Raw genomic sequence first — 12,807 nt, forward strand, 5'->3', positions numbered from 1 at the left:
CCCTAGACAGGGCACGTGCGTGCCGGATCCGGCCAGATTGATGGAGCGCCATGCTCGTCGGCGAGCAAGAAAGCCGTGGTTGCTGGGCGGTGACGCCTCTATCTCCGGCGAAGTCGAGGCAGGCGGTGGAGAGCAGGGCCGATCGAGATCACAGAGGGAGGTAGAGGGTTGGGGGTGGCAGGCATGGGTGCGTGGGGGCTGAGGGGGTGAGGGAGATGGATCCATGAGGTCCGCTGCCATGGCTTTCCGATCCACACGACCGTCGTCGTGGTTTTGGATCTGCGGGAAGGGGAGAGGATGGCGATGGCGGCGGTGGCTTATGGATCTGGGAAAGAGAGGAGGGGAAGTCGTGCGGGGGACGAGTGGTGTGCGGGGGAGAGTGGGTGGGTGTGGGTGGGTGAGAGGGTGGACGTTGGATCCATCCGCCGTGGACGGCTCAGATTTCATAGAGTGGGGCGATCCGCGTGAGAGATCCTTATTGGTTCGATATTTTTGTCATTTAAAATAGTTTCTATGTGCTAAAACATAGTAAAATGTGAAGCAACTACCCGTATTATTTTGCAAAATGGCACCACTCAAATTATACCACATTCTATGAATGATCACCAACTTTAATGCATTTCCAATCTTTCTACCTATTTTTGGCCATTTAAATGGGTTCCTTCCGAATTAGCTAGGACTGGGTCAAATTTGAACTACACCTACTTCATATCTTGCTCGTTATTTTTTACATAAATCATTTTAAGATACACAAGTATATATTTCATCAGAGATGCGCCAATAGTTTTGCAAGATTCCACACAAAGATACAAATGGTCAAGCCCGCCGTTTTGACCGCATTTTGAAACGGGCATAAAAAATTAAAAAAAATCAAAAAATTGGAAAACCTTCGCATTGTGTCATTATATGTGACCAAGTTTCCAGGAAAAATAATAAACTTGTAATACGAAAATTTATTTAAAAAAGTGTTCTCAGAAATGAGCTGTCATGCGTGAAGATTCATGGCTTTCAAGCCAAATGATCAATCTGATGGCCACATTCATGGCATAGTTTGTTCAAATGACCTCATATTGTGCACAAGGGAGCATCTTGGAATTCCAAACAATGTTGCATAAGGGAGTTTTCACTTTCATTGCACAAAAGAGCCATTTTCCATTTTTCGAATGCCCAAAAGGAGGTTTTCTTGTGAAGGACGTCCCAAATAATTGTTGCAAAATTGGACCAAATCAATTTTCTAAAATACTAGGCCATATTTAATGCACAATTGACCAAATGTTTGGGTGTCAAAAGATTCGATCCACCTCCGGTGAAAAAGACAAATTTCCGCCGATTCAGTAGGAAGCGGGTCAAATTTGAACTGCAGCTGCCACATAGTTTGCTTTTTATTTTTTCTAAAAATCATTTTTAGGTACAAAAGTATCTATTTTATCAGAGAAACACCAAAAAAATTCCAAGATTCAACAACTAGCTAGGAACGGTCATTCCCGCCGTTTTGACCGCATTTTGAAACGGGCATAAAAAATTCAAAAAAATCAAAAAATTGGAAAACCTTCGCATTGTGTCATTATATGTGACCAAGTTTTCAGGAAAAATAATAAACTTGTAATACGGAAATTTATTTAGAAAAGTGTTCTCAGAAATGAGCTGTCACGCGTGAAGATTCATGGCTTTCAAGCCAAATGATCAATCTTATGGCCACATTCATGGCATAGTTTGTTCAAATGACCTCATATTGTGCACAAGGGTGCATCTTGGAATTCCAAACAATGTTGCCTAAGGGAGTTTTCACTTTCATTGCACAAAAGAGCCATTTTCCATTTTTCGAGTGCCTGAAAGGAGGTTTTTTTGTGAAGGACCTCCCAAATAATTGTTGCAAAATTGGACCAAATCAATTTTCTAAAATACTAGGCCATATTTAATGCACAATTGACCAAATGGTTGGGTGTCAAAAGGTTCGATCCACCTCTGGTGAAAAAGACAAATTTCCGCCGATTCAGTAGGAAGCGGGTCAAATTTGAACTGCAACTGCCTCATAGTTTGCTATTTATTTTTTCCAAAAATAATTTCTAGTTACATAACTACCTATTTAATCATAAATACATGGTTTGGTGTCGATATGTCAAGGTTTGGACGGTGGTTGAGGGCCCCAACTCTAGAGTGCGTAAACTCGCATGCCGCCACATGGTCACCGCGTGACCATGGTGTTGCCATGTGTTCTGGGCGGCCTAGGCATGTCTAGTGGGTTGGGAACTCCCCAGTTAGGTGCTAGGAAGAAAATTACAACATAAGATTCTCACGAGGTGACCGATCGATGCTCAAACATGAATTAGCAACCAAGTGTTTGATTAGCGGTACGGGAAATGTGCATGGCTAATGGGCATGAGTTTTGGCTGAGGATGATCAGTTACTAAGAAGACCGTCTTCACAAATTTTCATCTCAAAAGTAGGAGCCTAGGTGGTACTTGCTTTGCAAACTACCACACTGGACATAAATACGAATGTTGAAGCTCGGCTCAAAATAATGAATGGATTGACCTGGCATTTGGTGGAGGATGGTTATTTGGGCATAGAAAAGCACTGTAGAAAATGGATACTATTTGGACATGCCAAAGTGGTTCTTCCTTCACAAACTGTTGTTTTGAATAGAATAGGAAAATGAATATTTTTGAATTATTTTTGAACTAGGCAAGGAAGGTTTTTACATATTTGACGAAGATATGACCCAAAGAATTTATGAGATTTTTTGGGAATTTTGGGAATGACAGAAATATAGGTTGCTTCACAACCTAGGGCAAAAACTGCCACATGGACATGACACATAGGCAAAACTGATGAGGTGGCGCCTAGTCATAGCAACCCACCACAATTTATAAGGCTATGACCATCTATATTGGTCGTTAACAACTAGAAATAAGGCAGCGGACTAGCGCTGTTTGCTTTATGACCTTTTCATGTAAGGAAATTACGACCTTTCTGACCAAAATGGTCGCAATGGTTTAGGGTTTGGAGCCCCTCGAACAGCTTTTGACCAATTGGTCTGAAATGGTCATAGATCTATGACCAATTCTTCCAGGGTCACTGACAAAAGGTCACTAGTTGACATATTTCTTGTAGTGTTCGTTGGTCACCGGTGTTGAGTGTTGCCCACCCATGCTATCAATCGAGTCCCTTCGTCCGCTGGGGCTAGGCTCTCGGCTGACTAGGGCGGCTAGCCTGCCTTCCCGACCTTGCAGTTTTGACCCAGATTTTGGTGGAGGGTTCTTTGATCATTTTTGCAAAGGGTTCTTTGATCCATTGCCACTCCCATCATGGCGGTTTTTGGCTTAGGATTATGTAGATCAGAGAGAAGAAAGTGGACAAAAGAGGGGATGGATTCAGTACTGACGTCTATCCCATGCTGGAATTGTCATGCGTTTGGCGACCCTGCGATAGTTAACGAGCTCCGCGATCTTATACACGAGAGTGCGCCGGTGTAAGTGCATCTAATGCCCCTTAGTGATTTTGGTGTATGGAAGACTTATAGGTTAAGGGACTAATATGTTTGTGAGTGTACACAAATTCTATAAGTCGATGAGAAGTTTGATATTAACAGTGAAAGTCGACCCCTAAAAATGAATGTCTTCAGCTGAAGACTTTGGTTCTCGTGAAGACTTGGAAAGTGAAGAAATTGGTGTGACCGTGAAGACCTGGATATTCATGCGAGGACTATGAAGCGTGAAAACTGTTGTTTTCGTTGTTTCATTTTCTTCTTCTTGAGTCATAGGAAACACCGTACTCTTAAAGGGGGTCGAGGTAATACTAAGGAAACTGATTTCCAAGTGATACTCATCTCAAAATCCTACACCTACCCAATCCTTTCGAGCGAAGCCATTGGAAATCTCAATATCAGTTCAGTCAATTTCTTCAGTGACGGAGACGAAGATCTTCTAGTCCCTGAGGAATTTCTTCTGACTGAAGAGTTAGGAATTCACCAGTGCGGATTGCCTGCACAGTGAGGAACATGATAGACCTGAGGAATTCGAACCTCAAATCCGACCGTTGCTGTGCTACGCGTCAGCTGTCCAAAATATACTACCACCTAACGGTCATATCCTTTAAGGGCATTTATGTCTTTTCATGTTGGGCTGCTCCCTAGGCTATAAATAGCCGTCCCCTACAACCACTAGCGGGTTTGCTGCTCCAAGAGAAACTGACACTTGTCAATTGAGATCATCCCATCCTCCGAGGTCTTTGAGCGAAAATCATCAAGTGAGGAAAACCCAAATCTCAAACCCAAACCTACAAACCAAAGTGATTGAGCATCACTGAAGAGATTGTTCCTGTGTGGAACCGATGCTTGTTGCCTTTGAGGACTGTGTATCCTTCAAACGGTTAGGCGTCATGGTCTGAGCATCCAAGAGGAATTGTGGATCGCCGAGTGACCTAATCTGTGAAGGTTTGGAAGTCACCTGTGAAGACTTACCTCTACTGTTGGGCGAGGTCTATGTGATCTTAGCTCAAGGAGAATACGGTGAGGATTGTGTGTCCTCGAGTTTAAATACTCAGCCGCTCCAACCAGATGTACAACTGTCACAGCAGTTGAACTGGTCTACCAAATCATTGTCTTCACCAAGCCTACTGGTTCTATTTTCTCAACCCTTTCATTTCCTCATTCATGTGTTGTTGAACCTGATCATTGCTATTTGAAGACTTTGACTGAACACTTTCTATATTTCATCAATCCAATTTCTTCAGTCACATTGTCTTTAGCCTGCTTATCCTGTGTTTACGCTTTCTGTACTCTATGTCTGTCTTTCATTTCATCATGATGACTATGCTTTTGCTCTGTTATGCTTATACCTGAGTACTTATTCCGCAGCTTGTAGTTCGTGACTTAGGAATTTCCTCACCCTGAAATTCCTCAGTGACGAATTTGTAAAAATCGCCTATTCACCCCCCTCTAGTCGACTTAACGCACTTTCAATTGGTATCAGAGAAGGTACTCCCTTGTTCGGTGTGATTTTGGTTTAACCGCCTAGAGTTTTAGTTATGTCGACTGCAGGAATGAAGAAAGTGTCTTGCCCCATCTTTGACGTTCATGAGTATCCCAAGTGGAAGGCCATGAGGAAGAAGCGACTCATGGCGATGAACAGCGAACTGTGGACCGTCATTGAGATTGGTCTTACCGATCTATGCAAGATGGCAAAGGCTGATGATATTCGCAAGTACACTTTACTCAACCTCACGGCGAAGGATGTCATCTGCTCCTGTTTGTCCCAAAATCAGTTCAGGAACATCATGCATCTAAACCATGCGAAGCTTATCTGGGACCGACTCTCTGAAGTCTACGAAGGTCATCGTACTCGTCATGATCGATGGTTTGAGGATTTCAAGGAATCACTCAAGAAGATGACTTTCGCACCTAAATCATCATCCACTGCACCATGCCTTATGGCAGAGGGTGCCAAGGTAACTGAATGCTAGCTTTCCGAATCTAGTGATGATGAATTTGGACCCAACTATGTCAAACTTGCTTCCCTTGCCACTAAACAACAAAGAGCTCTTGAAAAAGTTCAAAACATGCTTGATGAAAGCGATGATATGTCGGGCGAGGAATTGAATCGAACTAAAGCTTTGACTGATAGTCTTCAAAAACTTCAGTCTACGATTGACAACCTTCCAAATCATCATAACACTCTCTTAACTGATCATGAGAAGCTTTCTTATGAATTTCTTCAGAAAAAGCAAGATCTTGAGAAGTTAAAAGTGAGTTATGAAGATCTTGAGAAGGAAAACAATTCATTGCTTGCTCAACAGATCAGTTCCGCTCAGGAAGAATTTATTCCACCATGTCTGAAATGCATTGAGCGTGAATCTTCTAATTTATCACCTGAATGTTCAAATGCTTCTATTGCTGCAAATTCTTCAACTGTCTTTGTGGTCAAAAATTCCTCATCTAAGAATACCACAAGTATCACTGACAATAATGCAGAGCTGAAGAAATTGTATGTGACAGGCATTTACAAAAGCCTAAAAGGGCATCAGACTCTATGTGATGTGATCAAAAAGCGGATCTTGAACAGGAACCCTAGGAAATAGGGTATTGCCTTTGAGAGGAAACTCAATGCTGATGGGACCTACTGGAAACCTGAGCAGTATCCCAAAACCTCATGGGTTGCTGCAAAAGGACCTCCTGTAGATCCATGCACTCTATCTGGCTTTACTTTTGATTCTTCATATTCCTCTGATGAGTCGTTTGACTCCAATTATAAACTGTTTAAGAATCAGAATGGTGAAGTATTTGCTCGATATGTTGAAACTAACTGCACGAACGGTCCCCCTATGAAGAAAATCTGGGTTCCTAAAAGATGCCTTGAAAATCTTCAGGTGAATGTCATCATGACACCACCCATGAAGAATAGGAACCCCAGGTCAAATTCTTCATATGGATCAAAATCTTCATATGGATCCAAGTCCTCATATGGACCAAATTCTTCATATGGATCAAATTCCTCACGTGGATCAAAATTCTCATATGAACATCATCATGCTAACACTTATGTTACGTAGGGAAAGTCTAAAGGCCATGAATATGTGCATTATTCTTCAAACCAGTATGTTCATAAGTCCTCGAAGAATTTCTCTGCTTATTCATATGCTTATCCTAACCACTCTTCTATGAAACAAAGTGCACTAGCTTCTATGCCATCTTTTTCTTATGGAGCTCACAGAATGATGAATTCTTCGCCACCCCTCCAGATGTGGGTGGTGAAGAAAAAGAACTAATCTCTTATGCAGGGTCAGGTCTCTAGACGAACATGATCGTCTGAAGAAATTGCTGGAGACCTGAATGTGCTTGAATGGATGCAAGATAATAATGTAGAAATGAATCACTCATTTCTCACGTCCTCATATTACTATGTCTATTACTGTTGATGAAATTGATATCATATTCTTCACTGATGAAGTATATGGGTTCATAAGTTGCACTAATTCATCTGCAGGATGAACAACCTAAAGCTACTGAGTGGGTCCTCGACAGTGGATGTACAAATCATATGACCGGTGACAGGAACTTGTTAATGGACGCTGACTTGTCACCATCTCATCTGAAGCATATCACCTACGCTGACAAAGGCAAAAGAAAGGTATTGGGTCTAGGTAAGGTTGCAATCTCAAAGGATAGACACATGGACAAAGTCATGCTTGTCGAGTCCTTAGGATTCAACCTCATGTCTGTCTCAATGCTTTGTGATCTTGATATGGTTGTCATCTTTGGCAAATATCATTGCACTGATGGAATCTTACAATTCCGAAGTCTTCGAAGGCTTTAGGAAAGGAGACTTGTATATTGTTGATTTCTCTGTAGGACCACAGCCTGCCACATGTCTACTTGCAAAAGCTTCAGAATGTTGGCTATGGCATCGACGACTTTGTCATCTTGGGATGAGGAATTTGCATACACTCGCGAAGAAGAAGCATGTCATTGGCATCGAGGGTGTCAAATTCCTCAAAGATCATCTTTGTGGGGCTTGTGAGGCTGGAAAGATCACCAGAGCCAAGCATCGCTCGAAGACTATCATGACTACTTCTCGTCCCTTTGAATTACTTCATATGGGTCTCTTTGGCCCTACTCATTATGCCATGTTCTCTAGTTCTGCATCACTATATGGCCTTGTCATAGTTGATGACTATTCTCGTCACACATGGGTGCATATCATCACTGATACATCTCCAACGTATCTATAATTTTTTATTGTTCCATGCTATTATATTACCCCTTTTGGATGTTTATGGGCTTTATTTTACACATTTATATCATTTTTGGGACTAACCTACAAACCAGAGGCCCAACCCGTATTGCTATTTTTTTCCTATTTCAAAGAAAAGGAATATCAAACGGAGTCCAAACGGAATGAAACCTTCGGGAGCGTGATTTTTGGAACGAATGTGATCCAGAGGACTTGGAGTGCAACTCAAGAAGTGATCGAGGCGGCCAGGAGATAGGAGGGCGCGCCCACCCCCTCTGGGCGCGCCCCTGTCTCCTGGGCCCCTCGGATGGCCACCGACGTACTTCTTCCTCCTATATATACCCACGTACCCCGAAGACATCCAGGGAGCCAACAAATTTTTTTTCCACCGCCGTAACCTTCTATATCCGCGAGATTCCATCTTGGAGCCTTCGTCGGCGCTCCACCGGAGGGGGAATCGACCATGGAGGGCTTCTACATCAACACCATAGCCCCTCCGATGAGTTGTGAGTAGTTTACCACAGACCTTCAGGTCCATAGTTATTAGCTAGATGGCTTCTTCTCTCTTTTTGGATCTCAATACCATGTTCTCCCCCTCTCTTGTGGAGATCTATTCGATGTAAACTCTTTTTGCGGTGTGTTTGTCGAGATAATGAATTATGGGTTTATGATCAAGTTTATTTATGAGAAATATTTGAATCTCCTCTGAATTCTTTTATGTACGATTGAGTTATCTTTGCAAGTCTGTTCGAATTATCAGTTTTGGTTTGGCCTACTAGATTGATCTTTCTTGCCATGGGAGAAGTGCTTAGCTTTGGGTTCAATCTTGCGGTGTCCTTACCTAGTGACAGCAGGGGTTGCAAGGCACGTATTGTATTGTTGCCATCAAGGATAAAAAGATGGGGTTTATATCATATTGCTTGAGTTTATCCCTCTACATCATGTCATCTTTCTTAATGCGTTACTCTGTTCTTATGAACTTAATACTCTAGATGCATGCTGGATAGCGCTCGATGTGTGGAGTAATAGTAGTAGATGCAGGCAGGAGTCGGTCTACTTGTCACGAACGTGATGCCTATATACATGATCATGCCTAGATAATCTCATAATTATTCGCTTTTCTATCAATTGCTCGACAGTAATTTGTTCACCCACCATAATACTTATGCTATCTTGAGAGAAGCCACTAGTGAAACCTATAGCCCCGGGTCTATCTTTTATCATATAAGCTTTCAATCTACTTTTATTTGCATCTTTACTTTTCACATCTATATTATAAAATACCAAAAATATATTTGTCTTATCATACTATCTCTATCAGATCTCACTTCCACAAGTGGCCGTGAAGGGATTGACAACCCCTTTATTGCGTTGGTTGCGAGTTCTTTGTTTGTTTGTGTAGGTGCATGGGACTTTTGAGGAGCCTCCTACTGGATTGATACCTTGGTTCTCAAAAACTGAGGGAAATACTTACGCTACTATTGCTGCATCACCCTTTCCTCTTCAAGGAAAACCAACGCAAGCTCAAGACGTAGCAATCACTTACAAAAATGAAGTGCAGGAAGTCTTCAGACGATTTTCCTCAAGAGCTGCTACTAACTTCGGTGTGAAGATCAAGCATATCAGGAGTGATAATGGAACGAAGTTCAAGAACACTAGCCTTGATGAATATCTTGTATACAAAAAACACACTTGAAGCATAGTTAGTTGTCTGATCAACATTGTCATTAATACCAAAACCCTCATTAGGGGTGGATGTCCTTTCAATGAGGCTAGGGAAATCCATGTCTCCATTTGGTGGTACAAAACTTTGGGGAGTTTTATACGCCCATCATCTGATAAAACCGTTGGCACTCAAAAGTGGCATTCTCTGTCTCTTTGGTGTAATCCTTTCGTTCCTTTTTTCTTTGTTCTTAATTTTTCATTTTTTTCCCTATATGGTATGCGTCTTTCTCTTTTGTCGTGCTCATTTTTGTGCTCCACACCCGCCGGAGTAATTTCAGACTGCCCGTAATAAGAGTATCATAACTAGTATTGTGCATGCCAACTAGGCAATTTCATATAGCATAGAATTAAATTAAGAAAGATAGGTGTATCATGTCATGATACCATACCATAATAAACGCAGTACTATTATATGTCTTGCATGACAATAAATAGTACCATCTAATATACTAATTTAGGATATTATGCATCACAGAGGTAGTATAATACACTAGTATCATATGCATGATACTTACCCACTAGGAGCTGCCTAAGTGCATGTGCGCGTTGTTTTGGTAGCTGCAGGCAGACCCAATCAAAGGCCCCATGCAAGAGGCTCAGTCTGCACCTAGGAGAAAGAAAAGGACATGCACACTACCACCAATCCGTTGCATGCAGCCGTTAAATTATTTCTGCCTCCGCATGCATACAAAGGTGTAAAGTAGTCCAAAACTGAATATGGGGCATTCCTTGGTATCCATGTTACTTCTAATGTGACGTATGCATCTAGACGGAGGGAGTACTAGTGATGCACGGGGAAATGAACGGAGTATATAATGAGTGTTTTTTGGATGATTTTGATGCCGATGAACGCCTGGCCTGGAAGTAGGTCCTGTTTGTGGCCACTTGGTGGTCTTTTTATATATTTTTAATATTTTTCTTTGGCGTGTCTGTGTTGTCGCCCTAGCGTGTCATGTCTCGTTGAACTTGTAACTCTTGTATAAATGTGATGTTGGCTTTATTTGTATAGCGGGACAAAAGCCAATTTCAAGCGAGATCACGACCTTGTCTTTGCTCAACTGCGAGTCCTCCGAAGAGATTTTGGTTCTTTTTTCGCTATACGAAGTAATCCAAATTAAGGTATCAATGAAGACGAGAAAAGGAATGTTGTGTCAGTTGATCATACGTACGGTCATTAGGCGGCGATCACTCCGACCAGCGGTGACGGCCTTACTGCAGCTTGAGGTGGCCATCTAGGTCTTCACAAGAGTTTCATCTCTTTGGATCTGATGGTTGACTTCAGTGAGATGCAAACTATTCACGATGGCTTGACGCAGAGGTGTGGTTGTGCAGCAACGGCACATCCGCATGTAGCTATTGGTACTGTGGAAAAATGGTGGCGACAACACATTAATGACTTCAATGGTGCTGCTACTTGAGCACCCAATCTCGAGGTCCAGGGTGAAAGCCTAGGTTTGTCCCGAGTCGGGTCCACTTGGCAATGGCGATTTTATTATATCATTACCTTGTTGAAGGCATTGCTCGGATATGCTCAGACTGGTTTTTCAGGTTGAAAACCTAGACTCTAGCTTTGGATGGTCGGATCCGGCGATCACTACTAGGAAAAGGGCTATAACCAATATGGACATTAATGGCGCACCACATATGTGGTGCGCCACTGCTATATATCAGTGGCGCATCATGTGTAGGTACGCCATTAGTGTCCATATCATTAATGGCGCACCACACCCACGGTGCGCCATTACTAACAATTTTTTTCCAAAACTAGTAATGGCGCACCAGGGCATAGTGCGACATTACTAGTTTTAACTAGTAATGGCGCGTCACACACTCTGTGTGCCACTACTAACATTTTTTTTACTTTTTTTTTAAAACTAGTAATGGCGCACCAATGGATAGTGCGACATTACTAGTTCAAACTAGTAATGGCGCACTATCCACTGGCGCGCCACTACTGACATTTACACCAAATGCACCCCCCTGGACCGCCTTTTCTGTTCCAAAAAATAAAAAAAATGATAGAAATATCAAAAAAATATAAGAAAATAAGATTCCCATGTGATATGTGGTCTGGTTGTTAGCAAAATTTACAAACTTGAATTTTCAACTTTTTTGCAAAATCTCTCGAGAATTTGTAAAATGGACATAACTTTTGTATACGAACTCCGATGAAAAAGTTTTTTATATGAAAAATCATCTACTCAAAAAGTTGTATCCGAATTGAACCGGGGGAACCCCGTTGAAGATTTTTAGAATCCTCAAAAACCTAATAGAAAAAAGTTACAGGGCTTTCAAGATCTGGAGAGGCAAAAAAATCAAACTCGGTAATGGCGCACCTGCCCATGGTGCGCCATTACTATCTTCCCGCCTTCAAAATTCAAACTATATCAAAAAAAAATAAAAATGCACCATTAATATTTTCTCGCCTTCAAAATTAAAAATAAATAAAAAAATAAAAAAATAGTAATGGCGCACGTGCCCACCGTGCGCCATTACTATGTCGTATATATGGCTGGGCGGGGTCCTCTCCTCCTTACCTCTTAATTTTTCTCCTCCACTCCATCTCCTCCTCTCCTCCACTGCATCTCCCCTCCTCTCATCCACCATACTCCCCTCCTCCTCTCCGGCGACCTCCTCCTCCTCCTCTCCGGTGACCTCCTCCTCCCTCCTCTCCTTTCCTCCCCTCCCCTCACGGTTTCTCCTCCCTCCTCTCCGATGAGCTCCTCCTCCCTCCTCTCCGGTGAGGTCCTCCTCCCTCCTCTTCGGTGAGCTCCTCCTCCCTCCTCTCCTCCCCTCCCCTCACGGTTTCTCGTCCCTCCTCTCAGGTGAACTCCTCTCCGGCGACCTCCTCCTCCTCTCCGGGGATGTAGGCGAGCTCCTCTCTAGTGACCTCCTCCTCCTCCCTCCTCTCCTCCTCACGGTCTCTCCTCTCCGGCAAAAGAACGTACAAGATCCAAAAACGAGAACAAAATTTGAAAAATATCGTGCAAAAAAACGAGTAAAAAAAGGGCAAAAAAAATCGCGATCCAGATCCAAATTCAAAATTCAAAAATAGCAATGGCGTACGGTGGGGGTTAGACGGTGTGCCACTACTATTTTCCCGCCTTCAAAATTCAGAAAAAAATCAAAAAAGTTCAATTTTTTTTACTAGTGGCGCACATGTAGCAATAGTAATGGCGCACTACAAGGTGCGCCATTGTTACCTGCAATACTAATGGCGCACCAGAGGTGCGCCATTAGTATTTGTTACTAGTGGCGTGGTAATAGTGGCGCACCTGTAGTGCGCCATTAATGGCCAAAACAGGTGCGTCACTAATAAGCCTTTTCCTAGTGGTGGATGGTGGCGTTTGAA

The sequence above is a fragment of the Triticum aestivum genome, chromosome 5B (assembly GCF_018294505.1).
Source record: "Triticum aestivum cultivar Chinese Spring chromosome 5B, IWGSC CS RefSeq v2.1, whole genome shotgun sequence".
Lineage (NCBI taxonomy): Eukaryota > Viridiplantae > Streptophyta > Magnoliopsida > Poales > Poaceae > Triticum > Triticum aestivum.